General features: G+C 36.1%; 1 long non-coding RNA gene across 3 annotated transcripts in view; it reads left to right on the plus strand.

The window, feature by feature from the left end:
* Positions 1 to 3,015: 3,015 nt before the first annotated feature.
* LOC141374890 (uncharacterized) overlaps positions 3,016 to 27,159 on the plus strand; it is a 58,857-nt gene continuing 34,713 nt past the window's right edge. For 2 of the 3 annotated variants that reach the window (XR_012382062.1, XR_012382061.1), the window contains exon 1: positions 3,026 to 3,156. This is a non-coding gene — a long non-coding RNA (uncharacterized lncRNA). Of the gene's footprint in view, positions 3,157 to 27,159 lie in introns of all 3 variants that reach the window. The other variant, XR_012382063.1, reaches the window with a different exon arrangement.

Consider the following 27,159-nt stretch of genomic DNA (forward strand, 5'->3'; position numbering starts at 1 on the left):
TTCGTTGAAATGTGAGCAAAGGGAAATGCCATTAATGTGTTTAATCCAAACCTGGGTTCAAATTCAGCTTTTCCACCAACGGTTTGTGTGATCTTAGACAAGGACTTACACTTCTTGGACCTTTTCCATCATTTGTGAAAAGAATTGCTTTTTTCCTCAGCAAGATTAAGTGAGGAAATTTATATAAAGCATTGATCCCTGTGTCTAGTTTGTGTGAGTACCTACTGTCAGTTAATTTTTTTTCGTATTATAAAATTACCAGGAGTGAGTGAGACATCTATAACTACTAATAGTGAGCAACTAAATTTTGTTAGCATATCTCTTCTTCCTCCTTTGCCAAGACTGTTACAAACTAGTACGCCTGAAATTATCAAGGAAGGCATTTGACTGGAACTTAAAAATAGGATGTGGAAGTAGAGATGGGAAACATTTCAGGATTAGTGTTTATGGGACCTAGGTTTGGATTTCTCTTTATTTGTTTTTGCCACCGGTGTTGGAGCAGGGCAAGGTGTTTGAACTTCTGAGCTTTATTTACCTTTTTGTAAAGTTAGGAGGTTGAACACTATCTGACATTGCTCTCACTGATTCAGAGATGGAAAATACTAGGAAATGGGGAGATACAGTGGGTGTTCATGTCGCGGAGTAGTGGGATATAAAACTTGCAGTGGTAGAAAACTTTGAATGCTGGCTGGCAGTAGGAAAACATGTCCAGGTTTTTGAGAATGATCAGAAAAGTGTGATATGACCCCCCAGTTGTTTTAACAATATGAAGGGTAGTTTATTGTGGAAAATGTTGGATTGAGGAAAGTATGTTAAGAGGAGAAAATACTAGCCAGTAGGATCCAACAGTACAATAAAAGGATTATTCAGCATGACCAAGTGGGATTCATTCCTGGGCTGCAAGGTTGGTTCAACATCCACAAATCAATCAATGTTAATTTTGCACTACATAAATAAAACTTGCTAGAACTCATACAGGAATTCAGTAAAATGGCAGGGTATAAAATCAACACACAGAAATCAGTGGCATTCCTATACACCAACAACAAGACAGAAGAAAGAAAAATTAAGGAATCGGTCCCATTTACAGTTGCACCCAAAACCATAAGATACCTAGGAATAAACCTAACCAAAGAGGCAAAGGATCTGTACTCAGAAAACTTTAGAATACTCATGAAAGAAATTGAGGAAGACACAAAGAAATGGAAAAACGTTCCATGCTCATGGATTAGAAGAACAAATATTGTGAAAATGTCTATGCTACCTAGAGCAATCTGTACATTCAATGCAATCCCTTTTAAAATACCGTTGGCATTTTTCAAAGAGCTGGAAGAAACAATCCTAAAATTTGTATTGAATCAGAGAAGACCCTGAATGGCCAAAGGAATGTTGAAAAAGAAAAAGCTGGTCACAATTACACAATTGTGTAATTCTGAACTTCAAGCTCTATTACAAAGCTGTAATCATCAAGAAAGTATGGTACTGGCACAAAAACAGACACATAGATCAATGAAACAGAATGGAGAAACCAAAAATGGACCCTCAACTCTATGTCAACTAATCTTTGACAAAGCAGGAAGGAAATCCAAGGGAAACAAGACAGTCTCTTCAACAAATGGTATTGGGAAATTGGATAGCCACATGCAGAAGAATGAAACTGGACCACTTTCTTACACCACACACAAAAATAGACTCCAAATGGATGAAAGACCTCAATGTGAGACAGGAATCCATCAAAATCCTAGAGGAGAACACAGGCAGCAACCTCTTCGACCTCAGCCGCAGCAACTTCTTCCTAGAAACATCACCAAAGGCAAGGGAAGCAAGAAAAAATGAACTATTGGGATTTCACCAAGATAAAATTCTCTTGCGCAGCAAAGGAAACAGTTAACAAAACCAAAAGAGAACTGACAGAATGGGAGAAGATATTTGCAAATGACATATCAGATAAAGGGTAGTATCCAAAATCTATAAAGAACTTATCAAACTCAACACCCAATGAACAAATAATCCAATCAAGAAATGGGCAGAAGACACAAACAAACACTTCTCCAAAGAAGACATAAAATGGCCAACAGACATAGGAAAAAAGGCTCAACATCACTTGGCATCAGGGAAATACAGATCAAAACCTCAATGAGATACCACCTCACACTAGTCAGAATGGCTAAAATTAACAAGTCAGGAAATGACAGATGTTGGTAAGGATGTGGAGAAAGTGGAACTCTCTTATAATGCTGGTGGGAATGCAAGCTGGTGTAGCCACTCTGGAAAACAGTATGGAGGTTCCTCAAAAAGTTGGAAATAGAGCTACCCTATGACCCAGCAATTGCACTACTGGGTATTTACCCCAAAGATACAAATGTAGGGATCCTAAGGGGTACATGCACCCCGATGTTTATAGCAGCAATGTCCACAATAGCCAAACTATAGAAAGAGCCCAGAGGTCCATTGACAGATGAATGGATAAAGAAGATGTGGTATATATATACAATGGAATATTATGCAGCCATCAAAAAATGAAATCTTGCCATTTGCAATGACGTGGTTGGAACTATAGGATATTATGCTAAGCAAAATAAGTAATGAGAGAAAGACAATTATCATATGATCTCATTGATATGTGGAATTTAAGAAACAAGGCAGAGGATCATAGGGGAAGAGAGGAAAAAACGAAACAAGACGAAACCAGAGAGGGAGACAAACCATAAGAGACTCTTAATCTCAGGAAACAAACTGAGGGTTGCTGGAGGGGAGGAGGGTGGGAGGGATGGGGTGGCTGGGTGATGGACATTGGGGAGGGTATGTGTTGTAATGAGCACTGAAGAATCACAGACCTGTGCCCCTGAAACAAATAATACATTGTATGTTAATTAATTGAATTTAATTAAAAAAGGGAAAAAAGAGAAATCAATGGGGCCTTTTGTGGGGCAGTAAGAACTGGAAGGAATGGGTGGATTTGAGAGACAGCACAGGCGCAGTGAACAAGACATAGTTGCTCACTCAATGATGTGTGTACCAGTGTACAGGCACAGAAAAGAGAGAGGTCTCCAATTGTTCCGTTGTTTCATACCAGGTAGCAAGAGCATTGAACTATTTCTGGCGGAGTAGCTGGTGTGCTGGGAATTGGTGTTGGAAAGGTTAGTTGGATTTGAAGTAAGCATTTACTTTGTAGGTAGACGTAAATAGCAAATAGTTGGGCAAAATGCATCTCTCAACTATCCTTTTTCCTTTTAGTATTTTAATTTTTTTTCTTCAAGCTCTTTTGAACATGTATAGCTCTCCTGTATCTTGAGGAAAAAAAATCTTTAAATTCTGTGGCTTCTGTAAGGAGAAGTCCATTTGTTGTGGTATTGGCCATTTTGGGGGCTACCAAGTACCCCGTATTAAGAGTAGGCTAATTTGCATAAATGTTTTCACGGAAGATTGTCTAGCTGTGGATCCTCTGGGTTGAGTACTTGGAATTGTATGTTGAGGATTATGTAGGAACCTGCATACATCTTTGACCATGTTTAAGAACTGCAGTGTGTTCACCTCAGAATGTGAACTACGCTGAGAAAGGATTTGGTTTTAGCCATCGCTTAATTCTTAGCTCCCATAATAGCGTCTGCTATGGTACATAGTGTGCACTGAATAAATACTTTTTTAAATGGTAAAATATGGGAAGTGTGGTACAATCAGTACCAGATAGAATGGCTCTGAATGATGACTTTATAATTTAATCTGCGTTGGTAGTAGTGGTGAGCTAAATTCTAGTGATTCTTGTCCATTGCTTTCTTTTTAATAAACTTTATTTTAAAATTTATTTTATTTCTCTAGGCCTTCTTTGTTTTTGATGATCTTGACAGTTTATTGGAGTACTGGTCAGGTATTTTGTAGAATGTCCTTGAAATCTGTTGCATGGTTTTCTTATGATTAGACTAGGGTTATGAGTTTTTGGAAGGAAGACCATAGAGGTAAAGTGCCATTTTCACATTTTATCATTGTTGCATATTATCCACAGGACTTATCACGGTTGATATTGACCTTTGTTGGGTTTCTCTCCTATAATCTCCACAACACTGCTCTTTCATACTATACTTTTTGGCAGGAAGTCACTGTGTGCAGCCTAAATTTACATGAAAGTGGGGAGGTCTGCTCTACTTCCTTGAGGGTGAAGTAGCTACATAAATTATTTGGAGTAATTTTGCATGAGAGATTAATGTCTTCTTCCTTATTTAAACTTTTGCATCAAAAGTACCATCAACTTGGTGGCTGAACACAGTAGAAGTTTACTCTTTTACAGTTCTGGAGGCTAGAATTCTGCAATCAAGATGTTGGCAGGGTTGGCTCCTTCCAAGGGCTCTGAGGATGAATCTGTTCCATGCCTCTCTCCTAGCTTCTGGTGATGGCTGCCAATCCCTGGTGTTCTTTGGTTTGTACTTGTATTATTACAATCCCTGTCTCTTTCTTCACATGGCTTTGTCCCTCTGTGTGTTTCCGTGTCAAAATTTCTTTCTTCTTTTATGGATACCAGTCATTGAATTAGGACTTACCCTAATGACCTCACCTTAATATGATTACATCTTTAAAGACTCTATTTCCAAATAAGGTAACTTTTACAGATCTGAGTGAAATAAGGTAGTATGAGATATGTGGTAATCTATGAGGAAAGTGTTTCAGGCTGAGGAAGTTACAAAATCAAAGATTTTGAGGTAGGGCTGTACTTAGAGGTTTCCATGAACAGCAGGAGGTGACAGTGGCTGGACCACAGGAAGCAGAGGGAAGTTTGGTAGAAGATGAGCTCGGAGAGGTAGCATGGATCAGAGTATACAAAGCTGTGTACACCATGTTGACAATTTTGACTTTTGCCAAATATTCTCAAAGAATGGTTTGGGGATCCTTGCAAGTTTCCATGAGTTCCTTTTGAAGGTCCTCAAAGCCAAAACTATTTTAATAACAGTCTTAATAGATGTTATTTGCCTTGTTCACTCTAATTTTCTCCTGTCTGTAGAGTATGAAAAGTTTGTTCATTTGGTTTCAGATATCACATTGCAACTAATTATTAGGAAACTGTCCCTGGTTGAGTTTGGGGGTATATTAAAGGAAAATATCCACCATGATCTGCAAAGTTTATTGAAATACTTTTCCAGTTACCTGTCTGTGAGAGACCAGATTTGCTTCACATACTTCAGTCAAATAATTCTCTTCCAGTAGATTGAATGCAAAAGCAGATATGAGACCCCAGCTATTCCTCTTAAGCTAGACATTAAAGAGATTTGCAGAAATCCACATTATTCACTGACAAATTTTTTTGATTTGCTTTTGGAAAGAAATTCTTCATAAAAAACACATGTGGGGGGTTTACTGTTATTTAAATGAATTAATAGGTACACATTTTAATTTCTCAATTTTAATTTTAATGTGGTAAATATTGCTAGATATAACCCATATAAAAAAAGCTTTTTTGGGGTCCTCAGTAACTTTTTAAGAGTGAAAGGAGTCTTGAGATTGAAAGTAGAGATTCTCTGATGTAGATTATCTATTGTTGGCAATAATGGTAGGGTCTATTTCTGTTCATCTTTCCATCCCTAGGAACTAGCAGTATGTAGCAATTTATAAATTCTTTTGGAATTAATTACTTTGTATATTCTATTCCTATATCAAATGCCTAGCCCAGACCTCTTTTTTTAAAGTTTTAATTTAAATTCCATTTAGTTAAAATACAGTGTAATATTAGTTGCTGGTGTACAATATTGTGATTCAGCACTTCCATTACAACACCCAGTGCTTATCACAAGTACACTTCTTAATCCCCATCACCTACTTCACCCATCCTCCCCCCCACCGCCCCTCCGGTAACCATCAGTTTGTTCTCTATAGTGAAGAGTCTGTTTCTTCATTCACCTCTCTAGTCTCTCGCTCTCTCTTTTTTTTTGTCCACTTTGCTCATTTGTTTCTTCAATTCCACATATGACTGAAATCATATAGTTTTTGAATTTCCAACAAGTTGGCAGCTGATGTTGATGGTGCTGGTCTGAGGACATAATTTGGAAACTGCTCATCTGTATCATTTTACTTGAAATACTCATCAATTGCATATGAGTTATATTTCCTCACTGTATATTTTACTCATATACTTACTCTTGGTGCTTATCTCATTCCTGCCTATGCAAGAGTCATTCCAAATCTTATGGCTTTACTTTCCATTTTAGATTTAACTGTCCTGAGAGTCCTCTGAACTCTTGTATCACTCACTTTTTTTTTTTTTACTGCCTTGCATAGGGCGTCTGTATTATTTTCAATTTGTTTTTTGTTCATTTTTTAAAAAAGATTTTATTTATTTATTTGAAAGAGAGCGAGCAAACATGAGCAGGGGAGCCCGATGCAGGGCTCCATCCCAGGACCCTGGGATCATGACCTGAGCCAAAAGCAGACTTTTAACCAGCTGAGCCACCCAGGCATCCCGGTTTTTTATTCATTTTTTAAAAAGTGATGTATTAGACTGAAGTACACAGATCCTAGTGGGAAGCTCCGAGATTTTTTCCAAATGTAATTATCACCCAAACAAAAGTATAAAATGTTTCTAACACCCTACATGACTTCCCCATGCCCTTCCCAAGTACATACCACTATTCTTTCATTTATCATGATGGAGTGTACAAACTGTACCCTGTTGCATATGGCTTCTTTTGCTCAACATTGTTTATTTGGATTCACTTTATTGTTGCATTTGTTAGTAATTTGCTTGTTTTTATTGCTGAGTTGTATTCTAATGTGTGAATATATCATAATTTATTTATCTGCTCTGCTGTTGGAGGACGTTTGGATTATTTCCAGTATTTGCAGGTATGAATTATTACCTTCAACATCCTTATATAATTTTTTTAGTGGACAGAAACGCTCATTTCTGTTGGGTGTATGCCCAGGAGTGGAATTTGTGTGCCACATATAGGTATATGTGTAGCTTTAATAGATGCTGCCAAGCATTTTTCCAAAATAGTTTTACCAGCTATATTTTCATGAATGATGCTTGAGAGTTCTAATTTCTCCACATTCTTGCCATTTGGTATTGTCTATTTAGCCTTACCATTGTGGGTTTAATGTGTATTTCCCATTAAATAATTGTATTGGGTATTTTTTTATTATGTTTATTGGTCAGTTGCATTTGTTCTTTAAAGGTTTTTTAACCTATTAAAAATAGGGTTGTCTTTTTTTTTCTTATTGATAAGTAACAATCCTTAATATATCCTGGATATTATTCCATCTTTGAGTATAAGCTTTGCAGATATAATACCTAGTCAGTGGCTTGCCTTTTTACTCTTTTAATGGTGAACTTTGATCAACACAAGCTCTTAATATAAATGAAGTCCAATTATTCAATATTTTCTTTTATGATTAGTGCTGATTCTGGTTGACTTAAGAGGTCTTTGCTCCAAGCTTATGAAGAGATTGTCCTATGATCTCTTCTAGAAGATGTATTGCTTTGGTTTGTATATTAGATCTGTGATTCACCTTGAATTAACTTTTTTAAGTGGTTGAGGTGGGAAGGTCAGCTTTTTCTCCTCCTGTCATTCATATATGTTTGTAATATTCATATTTATTTTTATTTAGTTGCTCCAGCACCTTTATGAAAAGGACTATCCTTTTCCACACTGAATTGAATTGCTGTCTTTATAATTAATCAAGTGACTATGTGTGTGTGTGTGTGTATGGGGGGGTGTGTATATGCCAATTATGGGACTGTATTCTTTTCCACTGATTTGAGACTATATTGTCTTAATGACCATAGCTTTATAATGAGTCTTCATACCCAGGAAATTCTGGGACTAGAGTTTTTGTTGTTGTTGTTGAAAAGTTTTAAATAATGGTTTCAATATCTTCAATAGGTACAGGAAAATTCTGGTTTTATATCCCTTCATGTCAATTTTGTTAAGTTGTATTTTTCAAGGAATTGGTCTTTTTTCTAAATTTTTAAATTTATTGATAGAAATATGTTTATAATGTCTTCCTTCATTTTTTGAAAACCTGTACAATCTATAGAATGTTCTCTTTTTTATTTCTCTTACTGATCATTTGTGGTTTTTCTGTTTTTTTTTCCTTATTCTTACTAGGGTTTATTGATTTTTCCAATGAGTGAGCTTATAATTTCATAGCTTTTCTCTTTGTTTAATATTTGCTTTTTATTTTATTTTGCTCTTATTAATATTTTTTCTTTCAACTTATTTTGCCTTTCCTAGTACTTCTCGAGGTGGAAGCTTGTTTATATATTTTTCAACATTTCTATTTTTTATCCATTTTGACCTATAAATTATCATCTAAGCATTGCTTTAGCTACATTCCACAATTTCTTTTTTTATTTAAATTCAAGTTAGTTAGCATACAGTGACCACGAGTTCTAATGTATTGTTTCTTCATTATTACTCACTTCAAAATTCCATTGTGATTTTTTTCTTTGATCTGCAACTCAGGTTTGTGTTTCCTAATTTCTAAACATTTAGAGCTTCTCTAGTTATCTTTTATTAAGATTTATTTATTTATTTATTTATTTATTTGAGAGAGAGTGTGTGCGAGAGCATGAATGAGCATGAAGGGGGCAGTGAGGGGGTGGAGGGGGAGGGGCAGAAGGAAAGGGAGAAGCAGACTCCCTGCTGAGGAGGGAACCTGATACAGGGCTCTATCCCAGGACCCTGAGATCATGACCTGAGCTAGAGGTGGATGTTTAACCGACTGAACCACCCAGGTGCCCCTCGAGTTATCTTTTTATTAATGAATGCTTGTTTAGTTTCCTTATGGTCAGAGAGCATACTCTGTATTGTTACACTACTGTGAAATGTTTGATATGTGTTTTATGAGCTAGTATATAGTCTGTTTTGTGACGTGATTCATATCCCCTCAAGCACCAGTGTATTCTATCATTGGGTATAGTATTTGATATGCCAGCATTGTCAAGTTGTTTAATCATATTCTTTAAATATTTTATATCTTTATTGACTTATTTTTTGTTTGCTTGTCCTATCAGATACTGAGAGAGATCTTTAAAATACTTTCAAGTTAGATATAATTAACATTTGATAGTATATTTGTTTTAGTTGTACAACACAATCATTTGATATTTATATATTTTGCAAAATGATTGCTACACCAAGTCTAGTTAACATTCATCACCATACATAGTTATACATTTTTTTCTTGTGATAAAAACTTTGAAGATATATTCTCTAAGCAACTTTCAAATACACAATATTATTAACTATAGTCCCCATTCTGTATGTAAAATTCCCATGACTTATTTATTTTGTAAATGGGAGTTTGTACTTTTTAAGCCCCTCCATCCACTTTGCCCACCCCCTGGACCCTACTTTAGGCAATCTGTGTGTGTTCTCTGTATCCATGAACTTGGTTTTGTTTTTTGTCTTTAGATTCCACATGTAAGCAAGATCATACATATCTTTCTTTGTCTGACTTAAGTTCACTCAGTATGATGCTGTCAAGGTCTACCCGTGTTGTCACAAATGGAAGATTTCCTTTTTTATGGCTGAATAATATTCCATTTTGTGTGTATGCATATATCTGTATATATATGTGTATATATACATATATGTATATATGTGTTGTGTATATATGTATGTGTACATGTGTGTATGTGTGTGTATGTGTGTGTGTGTGTGTATTTATGTATGCACATATCTCACATTTTCCTTTTTCACCCATTAATGGATGGTTAGATTGCTTCTGTATCTTGACTCTTGTAAATAATGTTGCAGTGAACATGGGGATGCATATATCTTTTTGAGTTAGTGTTTCATTTTCATCAGATAAATATCCAGAACTGGAACTGCTGGATCATATGGTAGTTTTAGTCTTTAAATTTTCGAGGAGCCTTCCCACTCTCTTCCATAGTGGCTGCACCAATTTATATTCTCACCAAACATACACAGTGGTTCCCTTTTCTCTGCATCCCCACCGACACTTGTTCTTTCTTTATTTCTTCTTTTTTTTACTAGTTATTCTGACTGCTGTGAAATGTGACATTGTGATTTTGATATGCATTTCCCTGATGATTAGTGATGCTGAGCAGCTTTTTATGTGTCCTTCGACCATCCATATGTCTTTGTTGGTAAAATGTTTATTCAGATCTTCTGCCCACTATTTAATCAGATTGTTTCTTTTTTGGCTGATTTGTATGAGTTCTTTATATATATTAGATATTAAGCTCTTATCATATGTAGGAATTGCAAATATTTTCTCCCATTTAGTAGGTTGCCTTTTCCTTTGTTGATGGTTTCCTTTGCTGTGCAGAAGCATTTAGTTTGATGGAGTCCCATTTATTTATTTTTGCTTTTGTTGCTTTTCCTTTTGGTATTAAATCTAAAAGACCAATATCAAGGAGCTTGCCACCTACATTTTCTTCTAGCAGTTATATGGTCTTAGATCTTACATTCAAATCTTTGATCAATTTTGAGTTAATTTTTGACTATGGTGCAAAATAGGGGTCTTGTTTCGTTGTTTTACATGTGGCTGACCATTTTTCTCAACACCATTTATTGAAGAGACTGCTCGGTATTTTTGGCTGCTTTATTGTAGATTAGTTGACCTTATATGTGTGGCTTTATTTTGGGCTCTGTATTCTATTTCACTGATCTTTGTGACTGCTTTTATGTCAATATTACATTGTTTTGATTACTATAGCTTCCTGTATTAGAAAATTTTGGGTTTTTTGTATCTTTTATGGTTCCATGCCAGTTTTAGGATTGCTCTATTTCTGTGAAAAAATGCCATTGGAATTTTGATAGAGATTGCATTGAATCTCTAGATTGTTTGGGCAGTACGGATATTGTAACGGTATTAATTCTTCTAATCCATGAGCATAGAATATTGTTCTATTTGTTTATTTTTTGAATGTTTTATTTAAATTCAATTTAATTAACGTGCTGTATTATTAATTTCAGTGGTAGAATTCAGTGACTCATCAGCTGCATATAACACCCAGTGTTCATTACATCACATGCCCTCCTTAATGCCCATCACCCAGTTACCCCACCCCCCCAACCACCATCCCTCCAGCAACCCTCACTTTATTCCCTATAGTTAAGAGTCTTTTATGGTTTGCCTCCTTCTCTGTTTTCCTCTTACTTTATTTTCCTTCCTTTCCCCTATGTTCATCTGTTTTGTTTCTTAAATTCCACATACGAGTGAAATCATATGGTATTTGTCTTTCTCTGATTAACTTATTTCACTTAGCATAATATCCTCTAGTTCTATCCATGTCATTGCAAATGGCAGGATTTCATTCTTTTTGATGGCTTAATAGTCCATTGTGTGTATGGAATATATATATATATATATATATATATATATATATATATGCGCTACATCTTTATCCATTCATTGGTTGATTTGTTCCATTTATTTTTGTATTCAATTTATTTCATCAATTTTCTTATAGTTTTCAATGTATAGATCTTTCATCCCTAGAGGGATCTTTCTAATTTGACAACTATGGTTATAGAAGTTGAATAATCCTGTTTATCAGTTTTGCTTACTGAGACAGAGCATTTGGGAACAGATCAATAGGACTGTTTAATGAATCTGAAAACTTGTAATTAAACTTAGGTTTGATTTAATCATTGGATTGTGAGGCTAGATTTTTATTTGTGCCTATACAAAAGTGAGAAGTATATTCTGAATAGTTAAACTCACAGGCCTTGGAGTTGGCTGACTTGCATCTGAAATGTGGTTCCACCATCCTCTAGTTAAATGATCTTGAAAAAAGTAACTGATCTCTCAAAACCTCAGTTTTATCAGATGTAACGTAAGGAAAATAACGGTACCTACTTCACAGGGGATTTGTAAGGATTAAACAAGATAGATAGATAAATAGATAGAATGGTAAAATAGTAAGCACACAGTTACATTTTAGCTGTTTTTATTCAGACAAATAACAGGTAAGGGAAAAAGGATGTTTGAACTATTAGTGAAATGTGTGGGATGTTTTTTTTAAAGATTTATTTATTTGTTTTAGAGAGAGAGAGATAGAGATTGAGAGAGCGCACAGGTGGGGCCAGGGAGGAAGGAGGGGGCAGAGGGAGAGGGGAAGCAGACTCCCTGCTGAGCGTGGAGCCTGATGCAGGGCTTGATCTCAGGACCCGGGGATCATGACCTGAGCTGAAACCCAGAGTCAGAGCTTAACTGACTGAGCCACCCATGGGCCTTGAAACGTGTGGGATTTGATGAGAAATGAGAAGATAATGGTCTGGGTGTTATTTGCCTATGGTGAAGAGATTATTAGGGAATGTGGATAGAGGATGACAGTAGTAGGGATCAATATCTGTTGATCCATCCCATTTTAGGGATATATAGTGGTTAGCAGTGGTTATAGCTAGATGATAAAGGAGGTTTTTAATATTTTCTGTGAGCTTTTCTAAATTTTATACAGTGGACCAATGAGATCGTCGATTCCCTTTGTTTAATGATTGGTTCCCATACTATATTGGTTCATCATACTGTAATATTTTAAATAAAAAAGCCACAATACGGGGCACCTGGGTGGCTCAGTTAAGCATCTGCCTTTGGCTCAGGTCATGATCCCAAGGTCCTGGGATCAAGCCCTGCATCAGGCTCCCTGCTTGGCGGACAGCCTGCCCACCCTCTGCCTCTGCCTGCCACTCTCCCCTGCTTGTACTCTCTCAACACAAACACACACACACACAAAACCAAAAAACCCCACAATACATTGTGAGCATGTCCCATGTTATCAAATTGTCTTTCTTTATTATAGTAAAATATGTATAATATAAATTTTACCATTCTAACTGCTTTTACATGTACAGTTGAGTAACATTAAGTACATCCACATTGTAGTGCATGAAATACTTTTTTATAACATTAATTTTAATAGTTGCACAGTATTCCATTCAATGGATGTTTTATTATTTAATATTTTTTTAGATACTCAAATTTTTGGATTATTTTTGTTATTACAATAAAGCTGGATATTAAAAGGCATTAGAGGAGGCAGATGTGGGAAACAAAAAGGAAGCTGAAGTGTTTTACACAGATATTGGGGAATGTCTACTGGAAGGCTGCTAGGGTGGCAAAGCCAAATAGTTAAAGAAGGAAACGATTACATACAATCATATCATTTGTTCCGTCCTTTCCAACTCTGAATGGGCTTTGTTTCTTGGGGTGACAGAGAAGATAATGACCGAAGGAGACAACTGGTATTGAGGTGCCCTTTTTTCACTTACTTGCTGTGTTCTCTGTGTTCACTACCACGTAGATTTTGAAGTGAAAATCTAGAAATTCTCCACATTTAAATCCAGTTTAATATTCGATTACTAATTTTAGTCTAAGCATTACAGTGGACCATATGTGCTGACTTTGTTCTCCAGACCTATATTGTGAACGAAGGGAACTATGAATGTTGAAAACTCAGGGTACTAGCAGCATTCTCTGAACTCAGGAGTGTTTGACTCCCCTTCCTGAGAAATGTATAGATTTGCTGAAAGTGATATTATTTTCAGTTTGTTTGACATTCTGTTTATACCATAAATCTATATTTGATTGACTTCAGTTTCCTTTTGATAGGCCTTTTGGGGTGGGTTCTGCTATTGTGAGAGGTGAGAACAAATAGTCAGTCTCTGTGAGTTTATTCAGCTTATCAGTTTTGCTAAGTATAATATTGAATTTTTGTTTTGACATTTAAAATTCTCTTTTATGAATTTCATACAATTTGGAGTATAGTAAAGGACCAAGAAAAAGAAAATGCTGGTAATTTCATTATTTTAGGTAGACATCTTGTGCATACTTCCTTGCAGTTTCTTTTATGTGCATTTTTCATGTAGTTGAGACTGTACTGTAATTGTATAATTTCAGACACTACTTTTTCTTAACCATTATATCATCCATTTCCCCATGTGTATCATTTTCATTCTGACAGAATGTAGATATACAGCTATGTGGGTAATTTGAGGAGAGTTATTTTTTTTATTTAAATTCAATTTGGTTAACATACAGTGTATTATTAGTTTCAGGTGTAGAGTTCAGTGACTCATCAGTTGCATATAACACCCAGTGTTCTTTACATCACGTGCCCTCCTTCATGCCTGCCATCCAGGTACCCCATCCCCCACCCCCCTCCCCTGCAATAACCCTCAGTTTGTTCCCTAGAGTTAAGAGTCTCTTATGTTTTGACTCTCTCTCTGTTTTTATCATATTTTTATTGAAGAGAGTTTAGTAAAAGGACTATTTACAAAGTTATGGGAGAGAAAGGGAAACCATAAGTAAAGGTTAATATAGTATTGAGGACTTAAAATGTGGCTAGTCTGAATTCAGGGGTGCTATAAGTTTAATATATACACTGGATTTCTAAGAGTTAGTGTGAAAATGGAAGGTAAAATACCTCATTAATCATTTACATTGGTTCAATATTGCAACAATAATATTTTGGGTGCCTTGTGATAAATAAATGAAATACATTGAAATTAATTATATCTCTTTCTATAAAAAATGTGGCTAGTAGAAAAATTAAAATTATATGCATTACTTGGATTATATTTCTCTTAGACAATATTAGTATGGAGTGTACTCTAAAGATCAGCTGATAAAAATCATGATCCTCAGTAGAGGGTTGTAACCAGTATACATTGACCCAGAAAGGAGAGAGTCTGGGGAATAAGTACTTTGCCCCTGTTCTCTTTTCCAATCCCTTTCTCTCAAATTCCTGACTGTATCTACCATGGGTTAAATCCAACAGGAAACCAGTAGGTAAGGGAGTCGGTTCACGCCTACTTGAGGCAAAGCAGGGTAGAAAAAGAGAGTGAATCTGGAATGGCCTACTGAAGATACGAAGTATAATAATTCATTAAAAGGCTTTGCAAATATAACTTTCAAGGCCTGCACATTCCACCTCATGAATGACGTTGTACTGTGAAAGTGTTGGGTGAAGTTATAATGTAATCGGCTTATGGGAATTATTTTGGGTATATAGTTTCATTTTATATAAATGATAAACTGAGATTTTGATTAGAATAGCAATCATGCAATTTATGGCTAAGAGATTTTTAAAGTGTACTCAAGAATTTGAAAATTGGTAGAATTTTGACATTGCCTATTTTATGTCCATTATTAAAAGTAACATTTTATGTAGGATTAATCATTTTCTCTCTTAGTAGGGCACAAACTTGAATTTATTCCATTGAATTTCATTAATTTGTTTACATTTATTGCTTTAATTCTGAGAGGCTAATTGATAATAATTCATCTTAATGAAACTTGATATTAGCAAAATGATGAAATTAAGTAGTAAATTTCATTTTGAAATGGGAGAGCATTTAAAAATGTAATTTTATTCATTAAAAGAATACCTAGTATGAGGCATTTGTTGATAAAGCTTTGATAGATGGGAGACTTACAAGGCTATGTAGGACATTTTCTTTCATTTATCAAAACAAGAATTGAATGTCTGTTAAATATGGTGTGAACATATTATGATATCTGACTTCAAGGCTTATGTACTGTACTAGCATGATCAAAATCCTTTAATTTTGTTCTCAAATAGTTTGAGCTATGCTTCTTACAATATATTGTTTGCTTTGTACTTTTATCACAGAGCTAAAACATAAACATCTCTTCAGTTCTTAAATCCAGTACACATTCCAAATTAGAATCAATTATTTTTGTAGTAATGTATTTCAGAATTAAACATAGCATATGAAAGTTTCAGTGGGTGATTATTCTGATCACTGATCTCTGTAGAAAGACAAAACTCAACTGTAGTTCCTTTTAGGTTTAGTAGTGACTACCTGTAGTATATAGTTTCATAGCAGGACAATTTACAAAGTTATGGGGAGAGAAAGAGGAAACCATAAGGAAAGGATAATATAGTATTGAGGACTCAAAACATATTCTTTGGGTAAATACCACTAGTGGAATTCCTGGATTGTTTGGTGGTTCTATTTTTAATTTTTTGAGGAAGCTCCACACTGTTTTCCAGAGTGGCTGCACCAGCTTGCATTCCCACCAACAGTGTAGGAGGGTTCCCCTTTCTCTGCACCCTGACAGACATTTGTTATTTCTTTTTGATTCTAGTCATTCTGACAGGTGTAAGGTAATAACTCAAGTTTATAACCAACATAGCAAATATCATCTTCCATCACAATAAATAAAGGATAGTGTTTACTTCATTGGACCTTAATTTTTATAATCAGTTTATAAATTCATTTTGGTTTTATAAGCAACAAAGATTTATACCTAATTTAATATTTGAACTTATTTTAACTATCATTGTGACAATATTTTTCAACACTCCATATTACAAAATAATTGATTTCTTTAATAAAGGGATTGCTACTTGAATTTAAGCAGCACTAAATTAATGAAAGAGCAGGTAAATTTGAATCAGTTTGTAATGAAAAGTAGGTCCCTCCTCTCTTTTTTCCTATAGAAGTGCTTCAAACTGTGAGTGGTTTATAATCAGGCTGCATAAACTTTTATATGTCTTTGAGACCTTGAGTCTTGTCTTTTGTTCCAGATCCCCATTCACACTGCAGAATTGTGCCCTAGGGGTGTCTGTGTGTGTGTTACATTTACAAGAGCTTGATGGGAAGTATGATCTGGGTTCTGTTTACATCTGTGCATGCATTATCTCATATAACCTCTGGTACCTAAATTGCTTCAATAGGAAAGGAGCCATCTGTTCTGATTTTGGTCTAAGTGTTAATGGATGACTTTATGTTCAGATCAGCTTGGTATCAGGGATATTAAATATTTTTGTAACAGTTTTCTGTCTCTAGAAGTTACAGAAGCAGGCTCCTAAAATTTATGATAACTTAGCCCCTTAAATGACTCTGAAAAGTTACTGATTGTTGAAATACATAGTAATTTGATATCTCTTTAGTATTTTGATATTTAGAGAAGAAGAGTTTCCGTAAATTACCTGATTTTGAGTTGGGGTAAAGAAGAAATGAAGAGGAGAAAAACTAATTTAGAAAGGAGAACTGCTGATTTTAGGTAGCTTATTTTTTTTCTTCTTGTAGTATATGTTAGAAGAAGTTCTCTGCCCGTTGTATCTTCTTGGTCCATCCATTGTCATTGCAAATGGCAAGATCTCTTTCTTTTTTAGTGTGTGTGTGTGTGTGTGTGTGTGTGTGTGTGTGTGTGTGTGTCTGTGTATGCCACATCTTCTTTATTCATTTATCTGTTGGTGGACATTTTTTTGCTTCCTCAAAAAAATTAAAAATAGAAATACCATATAATCCCATAATTCCACTACTATTTACCCAAAGGAAAAAAAAAACTAATTTGAAAAGGTATATATACCCTATGTTTACTGCAGCATTATTTACAATAGCTGAGCTATGGAAGCAGTCTTTTATCTACTTTAAACTCAATGTTCATTCAAGCCTTGATTAAATGAGAAACAGTGCAATGAAATCTTTCACTCAAGTTCTTGCTCTTTTATCAATTTTCCCTTCTTACTGTGCAGTAAGGGGATGTGTTAAAATAAATCTTGTAGGGTGAGTGGGGGAAAAAGACTACCCTCTAACCTAATCATTTTTGTCATGGGTCATAAGATATTAAGAGTCTTTATAGGCAAAAGAAGATTAACCCTTTTTTTTATAAAGATTTTATTTATTTATTTGACAGAAAGGGAGAGAGATCACAAGTAGGCAGACAGGCAGGCAGGCAGAGGGAGAGGGAAAAGCAGGCTTCCTGCTGAGCACGGAACCTGATGTGGGACTCGATCCCAGGACCCCGGGATCATGACCTAAGCAGAAGGCAGACGCTCAACCATCTGAGCCACCCAGGCGCCCCTAACCCTTTTTTGAAACCTACCTTGATTCATATGCCATAATCTAGGGCTTCAGACACTGTCACAGTGACTAGGTGCCTATTAATTATTTCAAAAGTTTAGAATGTAATGCCATTTAACATCCCAACCTCTTATAATGACATTTTTGCTGATAATACAAGTGATCTTAATCTTCCACATGAATAATATACGTTAGTTTGTGAAAAACGTTTCCTAAGGATGAGACTTTTTAAACCTTCAACTCCTTTCCATAGCAAATCCTTGGAGTGGCCCCCGTGGAGATCTTCAGAAATGGAAGATCTTTGCTTTGAGATGCCTTAGGCATGATCATGTCGGACGGAAAGCATGGGGAGAGCCATCTGTAATTCAAGAGAAAATAGTGACTAACGTGAAAGTAATCTTCCAAAAATGAATATTCTAGATGCAGCTATAGCTTAAGATAAAAGTAAATGTGAAGATAGGAACTGAAACTTGGGGTAAGGAATGGAAAAACATGCAGGGGAAAATTTTTGTTAGCGTGATGCCAAATTCTGAAGTTTTGAACACAATATTGAGTTATAAAGGTGACACTTAGTGGAAAAAATAACTCAATATATGTATTCTTCCCTCCGAAATGACTATAGACGCTCTCTGATAATACACATACACCCAGCAGGGAGTTTCACTTTGTATGATCTTGTGGCTCTCCTTCCCATGGTGGACCCTGTTTCAGTTGTGAGAATAACAGGTGCACGGCTGCCTGAGGCAGCTGAAAGTGGGGTTTACAAATACCCAGTGGTAGGACATGCCTGGGTGGTGCAGTCAGTTCAGAGTCCAACTCTTGGTTTCGGCTCAAGTTGTGATCTCAGGGTTGAGAGATTGAGCCCCATGTCAGGCTCTGTGCCCAGCACAGACTCTGCTTGAGATTGACTCTGCTTGAGATTCTCTCTCCCTCTCCCTCTGCCCCTCCCACTTGTACACTCTGTCTCTCTGTCTCTCAAATAAATCTTAAAAAAAAAAAAAAAAGAAAGAAAGAAACAACCCACCCCCCAACTACCCGGTTGTAGATGGGAGGTTTGTGTATAAGTTTCTTTATTTTTAATTTTTTAAAAAGAGTTTATTTATTTATTTGAGAGAGAGCAGGAGAGAGAGAGAGAGAGAGGACACAAGCAGGGCTGAGGGGCAGAGGGAGAAGCAGACTCCCTGCTGAGCAGGGAGCCCAACATGGGACTCAATCCCGGGGCCCCGGGATCACGACCGGAGCCCAAGGCAGATGCTTAAACTGACTGAGCCACCCAGGCGCCCTGTGTATAAGTTTCTACTAATTAAAGTATTCACTACTTTTTTTTTTCCAATAATGGAAACTGAATGAAAACTCTGAATTTAGATAGCCTTTAACATTTTTAAAATTGAGTCTTATTAATTTTTAAATGTGCATAAGGATGTTTAGAAATACTGCAAATTATTTTTTTAATAAATAGCCCGAGTTTGCCAAAATATTGGTCAATAAATATTATACTTTCTGTTAAAAACTTGGACTGTTTTTAGTTGTATATTGGTATATGTGAGTGGACCCTTAATTTCAGTATCTAGCTACCTAAAATTACTTTTTTCTTTCTTTCTTATTTGAGAAATAACTTTGTTGGCTGGCTTCACACCAAGTCCCAGTATAGAATTCTGAGGTAAATAAGGGTGGGACAGTGGGCGGAAAGGGCTGGGATCTTTCTCTCCCTTCCTTTTCCCCTTCAACCAAGAAATACGTCATGGCAGAAGCTCAATATTGTGATCTCTACTATTATTTACTGTACATATTATAGGGTACCGAGCAGCAGGCATTAATAAGAGCCTTAAAAATAGAGTGAGACCAGCTATCTGTAGAGAAAGCTTAGAGAAAACTTTTTCTGCTTTTACAAAATGTTGTGTTAATTAGGTTTTGTTTGAAAAGCTTTATTGAGATATCATTCACGTACCATACAGTTCATCCATTTAAAGTGTACAATTTACAGTGTTTTTTAATATGTTCACAGAGTTGTACAACTATCACCACATTCAATTTTAGAATATTTTCATTACCCTCAAAAGAAACCCTGTAGCCCTTAGTAGTCATTCTTGGCATTTCCTTCCCTCCCCTGACCCAGCTCTAGGCAACCACTAAGCTGGTTTCCGTCTCTATAGATTTTCCTTTTCTGTACACATCATATAAATGGAATCACACGATATGTGACCTTTTTACTGTCTTCTTTCCCTTAGCATGTTTTCAAGTTCCATCCATGTTGTAGCATGTATCAGTACTTCATTTATTTTTATTGCTGAATAATACTCCGTTGAATGGATGATAACACATTTTCTTTTGACTCATCAGTCGATGGATATTTGAGTCATTTCCACTTTGGGCTCTTATGAGTAATGCTGTTGTGAAAATTTATGTATAGGTGTTGTGTAGAGATATGTTTTCATTTCTCTTGGGTATATGCTTAGGAATAGAACTGCTGGGTCATACGGTAACTGTAATGTAACCTTTGGAGAAACTGCTAGGCTGTTTTCCAAAGTAGTTGTACCCATTTTACTTTCCCACTTAAGTGTATGAGGGTTTCAGTTTCTCCACTTTTTATAACACTTGTGTTTTTGATAATAGCCATTCTAGTGGATATGAAGTGGTTCCTCATTATGGTTGTGATTTGCATTTCCTTGATGGCCATTCATATTGAGCATCTGGTCGTGTGCTTTTTGTCCTTTTGTATGTTTCCTGAGGATAAATGTCTACCCGTATCCTTTGTTCTTTTAAACATTGGGTTGTCTTTTTATTAATGAGTTATAGGAGTTCCTTATATCTATCAGATAAAAGTCTCCTATCATATATATGGTGAACATTTTCTCACATTTTGTGGTTTGGTTTTTTACTATCTTGATGGTGTTCTTTGAAGCACAAAGGTTTTTAATTTTTGAGAAGGCCAATTATTAAAATGTTCTTGTTGCTTGTGCTTTTGTTGTCATATCTAAGAAACTGTTGCCTAAAGTAAGATCACAGAGAGTTATGCCTGTGCGTCTTACAAGTAGCTTTTTTTTTTTTTTTTAATACATTTAGCTCTTACCTTTGGTGCTTTGATTCTTGAGTTCATTTTTTTTGTGTGGTATAATAAACGGGTCCAACTTTATTTTTTTTATGTGTGGATGTCAGTTTTTCTAGAAATATTTGTTGAAGAGATGATTTTTCCCCATTAAAAGGTCTTGACACCCTTGTCTAAAATCATTTACCATAAATGTGTTTATTTGCTGACTCTCAGGTGTGTTCCATTGATCTGTATATCTGTCCTTATTCACAAAACCACACTGTCTTGATTACTGTAGCTGGGTGGTAAGTTCTGAAATTGGCACATGAGTGTCCTCAACTTTGTTCTTTTCTTTGAAGTTTCTTTTGACTACTCTGGGTCTCTTATATTTGCATATGAATTTTAGAATTGGCTTGTCAATTTTTGCAAAAAAGGCAGCTGAGGTTTTTATATGGATTACTTTGAATCTCTAGACTAATTTGGGGAATATTGCCATTTTAATGTTAATTCTTTCAGTCCATCAACACAGGGTGTCTTACCATGTGGTTCTTCAAATGAAGTTTTGTCATTTCAGATTATAAATAGTATACTTCCTTTGTTACATTTATTCCTCGGTATTTTATTTTTTTGGATCCTATTGTGAATGGAATTGTTTTCTTAATTTCATTTTTGTGTTCTTTATTGATTGTGTATAGAAACACAACTGGTTTTGGTATGCTGAGTACATTACATTTTAACACCAAATCAATCTGATGCTAACATGGAGAATAAACTCAAGAAACTTAAGGTAATTTAACTGGCTTTCTGTGTGTACAGTTTAAGGTGAAGTGCTTAGGAAGTGTAAGTACCTTCTTTTCCAAAGTTAGAAATGCTCATTTCCCACAGTAAGTGCAATTAAGACTGAGCTATAGCCAGTAGGGCTTTTTTTTCTTTATAAGTAGTTCATCTCTTGATATTAAGTGTTGTTATGTATATCCACAAAGGGATTTCACACATGATTTTAATTGGGCCTAGATTTTATACTTACTTTATTTAGATTGTTGGTTTTTCTTCAACCTGTAGTTGTATTACTTGACCTTGTAGGTTCTTATCCAATGTTCTCCTTTTGTGTTGGTCATCTGCTCCAGGAAAATCATACAGATGGGTGGAAATAGATTTTATGAGGCTCCCATGTATATTCTTTCCTTTCTTTCAGAGTTCCCCTGGTACAAAGTCATTCTGTGTCCTTTCTCTTTTTGAGGATTCATATACCCAAAACAGTATCTTGCACCCAGTAAGGCATTTTGGAACTTCTTCATTAATTTTATAGGCTAGTATGAAATGAGAAGTAGGCAGGAATTAATCATATTTTGACTTATTTTCCTAGAATGAAGGCCTGGTGAAGGGAGGAGGCATATTAGGAGCAGGATGAATGTTTGAAGTCAGAACTAAAGATGTTGTAAAAATTATTTTAGAGTATTTTAGACTTTACCTTGGTTAACTGGGTTTTAGCCAAATACTAACATGTTGATTTGATAGGGTGAAGATGATAGGAGGAAGCATGAAGCAGTGAAAAAGAGTTAATTACAAATATGTAGAGATGCTTTCCATCTCCTTCTTAGGGATCTGGCTAGTGGGTGTTGTAGCAGCAAAACTAATCTGAAAGAGTTGACCAGCGCTGTTGTTTGCCTGGATGTCAGCTCATTTGAAAAGGCTTTGTGGGGGCGCCTGGGTGGCTCAGTCGTTAAGCGTCTGCCTTCAGCTCAGGTCATGATCCCAGGGTCCTGGGATCGAGCCCCGCATCGGGCTCCCTGCTCCGCAGGAAATCTGCTTCTCCCTCTCCGACTCCCCCTGCTTGTGTTCCTGCTCTCTCTGTCTCTGTCAAATAAATAAATAAATAAATAAATCTTAAAAAAAAAAAAAGGCTTTCTGGCTGTCAGCATTAATTGGGCTGGCCAGTAAAGAGACTGAGTCAAATGCCAAAATCAACCCAGCTTCAGGTTTAGGGCAGTGCTTTGTCAGCTTTTTTCAATGAATGGCTATTGGACAAACATTTGCATATGCCGTCTCAGGTAATCAAATTTCTATGTACACAAATTCTTGTATTCTTCAGTGTTAAATATTATTAGTTTTTAGGGAAATCCTCAGTTATTCACATCCCGGGTCTGCCATGACGAAAAGCCAGATTTTTCCAGGAGAAAGTTAATCCTGGAACTGAAATTTTATTGTTTTGGATGAAAACTTAGTAAAATGTTCCAAAAAGTACTGTGTGCTTTTCTGCCTTCGAATGTATTACTCAAGTTCACCCTGTTGAATGACTCAAGGTCATCATTAACCTTGAGGAATGTGCAGGAGATATTATGTGCAAATGCAGATACCATAGAAAGAATTCACTTGGGTTGGAAAAGGGTACCCACTTAGATTGAGTCTTCTTTATGAAGTTCCATACATCACTTAAAAAAATTAATAGCTTTATTGAGATAGAATTCATATAGCACACAATTCACCCCCGTAAAGTACACACTGAATGATTTTTGGTGTTTCAGAGTTGTGTGATCATCACGATAGTCAATTTTAGAAAATTTTCATCCCCCACGAAGAAACATGTGCCCAAAAGCAGTCACTCCTGGTTTTCCCTCAAAACCCCCAGTCCTAGGCGACCACCAGCCTACTTCTCTATAGATTTGTCTGGTACGGATCTTTTGTATAAATGGAATCATGTAATATGTGTCATTTATGATCGGCTGTTTTCACACAGCAAATATTTCCAAGATACATTCATGTTGTGGCATCCATCCTTATTTCGTTCCTTTTTATTGATAAAGAATGGTCCATTGTGTGTGTGTGTCACTTTATTTATCTACCAGTGGATGACTATTGGATTATCTCTGCTTTTTCTCCATTTTAAATGGTGTATAATAAACATTCATGTAAAAGTTTTTGTGTGGACTTAGGTTTTAATTTCCCTTGGGAGTGAATAAATGTTTTGTTGTTGCTGTTTGTGTTTTTTCTCACTAACGTGGAGTGAGGCACACACAGTCGTAAGACATGTTAGGAGTTAGAATAAAGTGGTTCTTTGTACATGGAAGAGCAGGAGTACACGGTGCATGTGAGAAAGTGGTATGAGTTTTGAAAGGCAAGGTAGGGCCAACCTTGGGAACGTGTGTCCTAAATATTTGAGACCTTTCATTGAGGGTTAAGGGGAACTGTCATTTAATTTTAAGCAGGGGAGCGACATCTGATTTATATTTTAGAAAAATAACCAGTGGCAGTGATAGTGTGGAGAATAAGCTGTTGAAGGGCTGGTGAGTATATATGTGGGAGATATTTCTCGGGTATAATCAGCACGTGTTAAAATTTGATTGGACTTGGGCGCCTGGGTGGCTCAGTTGGTTAGGCAACTGCCTTCGGCTCAGGTCATGATCCTGGAGTCCCGGGATCGAGTCCCACATTGGGCTCCCTGCTCAGCGGGGAGTCTGCTTCTCCCTCTGACCTTCTTCCCTCTCGTGCTCTCTGGCTCTCATTCTCTCTCTCTCAAATAAATAAATAAAATCTTTAAAAGAAATTTTGATTGGACTTGTATGTAGAGATCTTGTCAGAAATCTGATTAGATTTGGATGCAGAGATAGTGTCAGATACTTTTAAATTGCTTTGAGACAAGAAATACGATATTTGGGGGCCAATTAAAAACCAGTCTCTTAGTTATGGACCCCGTTGTTCTGCAGAATTTGTTACTAGTCTTGAACTTACTTTACACTTCTGTGGACTGACATTCATGGCATTTCCTGGATTAGATACTGTGCTGTTTCCTTGTCAGTCTACTACTTTTCTTGAAAAATAATTTCCCCATCTCCCATTCTGTTTATAAGTAGACTAAAAATTACTATCTGATGAGTGAATTTGCACACACACAGACAAGTCTGTGCCACGCCGAATGTGAGAGATGATTGAGTTGAAGACGAGAGCCTTTTTCGGGGTAAATCATATTGCCTGTAATTGAGACAAGAGACACTGAAAGAGGAACAGGGTGAACAAAAAATAATCAACAGTGGACAGTTGTGTAGAACCCTTGAATTGGATATGCTGAAATGTTCTAACTTGAAGGATTTCATTTTACAGGACTGCATAGCACTAACCTGAGGAAGAATAGTCAACCTGTTTCAAACTTGGAGGGACTTGATTTAGTGGTACTTGCTGGACGAGAAATTGTAAACTTTTGAGTAAATATATCTATTTCCTCAGGACTGTAAAGGTGTAATCTGTGCTGAGCCTTCTTGCAACGTAACTTAGATCGTATCATTTCTCTGACTCAAAGTCTCCAGTGTTTTTCCACCTCATTCAGCGTAAAAGCCAAAATCCTTTCATGCTCTGTTCTCTCTTAACTTCATGACTCCATCTTTTACTACTCTCCGCTTGATTATTTGATTATTCTGTTCCAGTGACACAGGCCTTTTTGTCAGTGTGATTCCTTGAATAAGAAATTCCTTTTGCCTCAGGGCATTTGCACTTGCTATATTTCTGCTTAGAATACTCTTCTCCAGATATTTAGATGGCTTGTTCTCTCACTTTTTTCAAGTGTTTACTCAAAAGTTACCTTTTCAGTGAGTCCTTCATTGGTCTTCCTGTACAAAATACAACTCTTAACATTTCATACCCCCTTCCTCCTCCCTAGCATTTATCACTGTCCAACATGCAGTATGTTTAATGTATTTATTTTATTACCTGTCTCCTCCACTGTTGTGGACACTCCATGAGGGCAAAGATTTTTATTTCTTTTCTATTCCCAGCTCCTGGAATAACACTGGGTACACACATTAGGTATTCTCAGATACTTGTGGAAGGAAGACGAGAAAAGGGCATATATTCTTTTGTAATGCCATGAAACTTGATAGAATTTCATCAGCTCTGAAGGTCTCTTCTTTTAATGGTTGGTCTCAGTTTAAAATGTCAAAGCCAAAAACCCAGACTGTAACACATGGCCCAAATAAATTATAATTGCTTTCATGTACACACACACACACACACACACATTTTCTTCTGATTTTTCAATTATCTTTGAACCAGAGGTAAGGCACTGTTACAGGTTGAATTGTATTACTCTGCCAAAATTCATGTTAAAGTCTTAATGCCCAGAATCAGAATGGGATTTTATTTAGAAATAGGGTTATTGCCGAGGTTATACTGGAGCAAGGTGGGCCAGTCATCCAGAATGACTGTGTCCTTATAAAAAGGGGAAATCTGTACACAGACATACATATGAAGAGAACACCGTGTGAAGAAGCTGGGAGAGAGGCATGGAACATAGGGACATACTCTCCATCACGGCACTCAGAAGGACCCGACACTGTGGACACATTAACCTTGGCCTTGTGGCCTTCAGAACTGAGAGAGAATAAATTACTGTTGCTTAAGCCACTCAGTTTATGGTATTTTGTTACAGCAGCCCTAGCTCACAAATACAGGCGTTCTCACATCTCCTCATTGAGAGCCACTTATGAAGAACAATAATTGATTAATTTGAATTTAAATGTGCAATTTATATGGTAGTTTTTCTTTAATGTCTTTGAAAATGTTTTTGAAATTCAGAAAAAATATTAAAGGAGAAAATAAGAATCTGTCTCTATTGTAACATCTCCAGTAGAAATGGTCATTTTTTTCAGACTTCCTTTTTAAAAATATTTTACTAATAATAGATTCATAGGAAGTTGCAAACATAGTAGAGGGGTCCCTTATAACTTTTTCCTTAGTTTTCCCCAAGGTTCAATCTTACATAATTATAGCACATGATCAAAACCAGAAAATTGACACTGGTATAGTACATGCATATGATTCTGTGCCATTTTATTGCATTGTATAAATTTGAGTAACCACCACCCCCTTTGAGACATAGAATTACTCTATCACCGGGGCACCTGAGTGACTCAGTCAGTTAAGCATCTGACTCTTGGTTTTGGCTCAGGCTGTACACCAAAAGTGTATGAGAGATCCCAATTTCTCTGCATGCTCACCAACACTTGGTATTATCATTTTTAATTTTATCTGTTCTAATAGGTATATAGTAATATTGTAGTTTTATTTTCTTTAATGGTTAGTTATGTTGAAAATCTTCTGAAGTGTTTACTACCTGTTTATCTTCTTTGGTGAAATGTGTCTTCATGGGATTTTGGGGGTTGGGATTTTCTAATTGTTTATTTTTTTTACTGTTGAATTTTGAGAGTTCCTCATATATTCTAAATATGAGTCCTATGTCAGCTCTGTGGTTTGCAAATATTTTCTCTCTTTGACCAACAGCTCCCTCTTTTCCCCACACCCTGGTGCCTGGCAACCACGACTGCACTCTCTTTTCCTGAATTCAGT

The sequence above is a fragment of the Callorhinus ursinus genome, unplaced genomic scaffold (assembly GCF_003265705.2).
Source record: "Callorhinus ursinus isolate GAN/ISIS: 27379988/994484 unplaced genomic scaffold, GSC_fseal_2.0 scaffold23, whole genome shotgun sequence".
Lineage (NCBI taxonomy): Eukaryota > Metazoa > Chordata > Mammalia > Carnivora > Otariidae > Callorhinus > Callorhinus ursinus.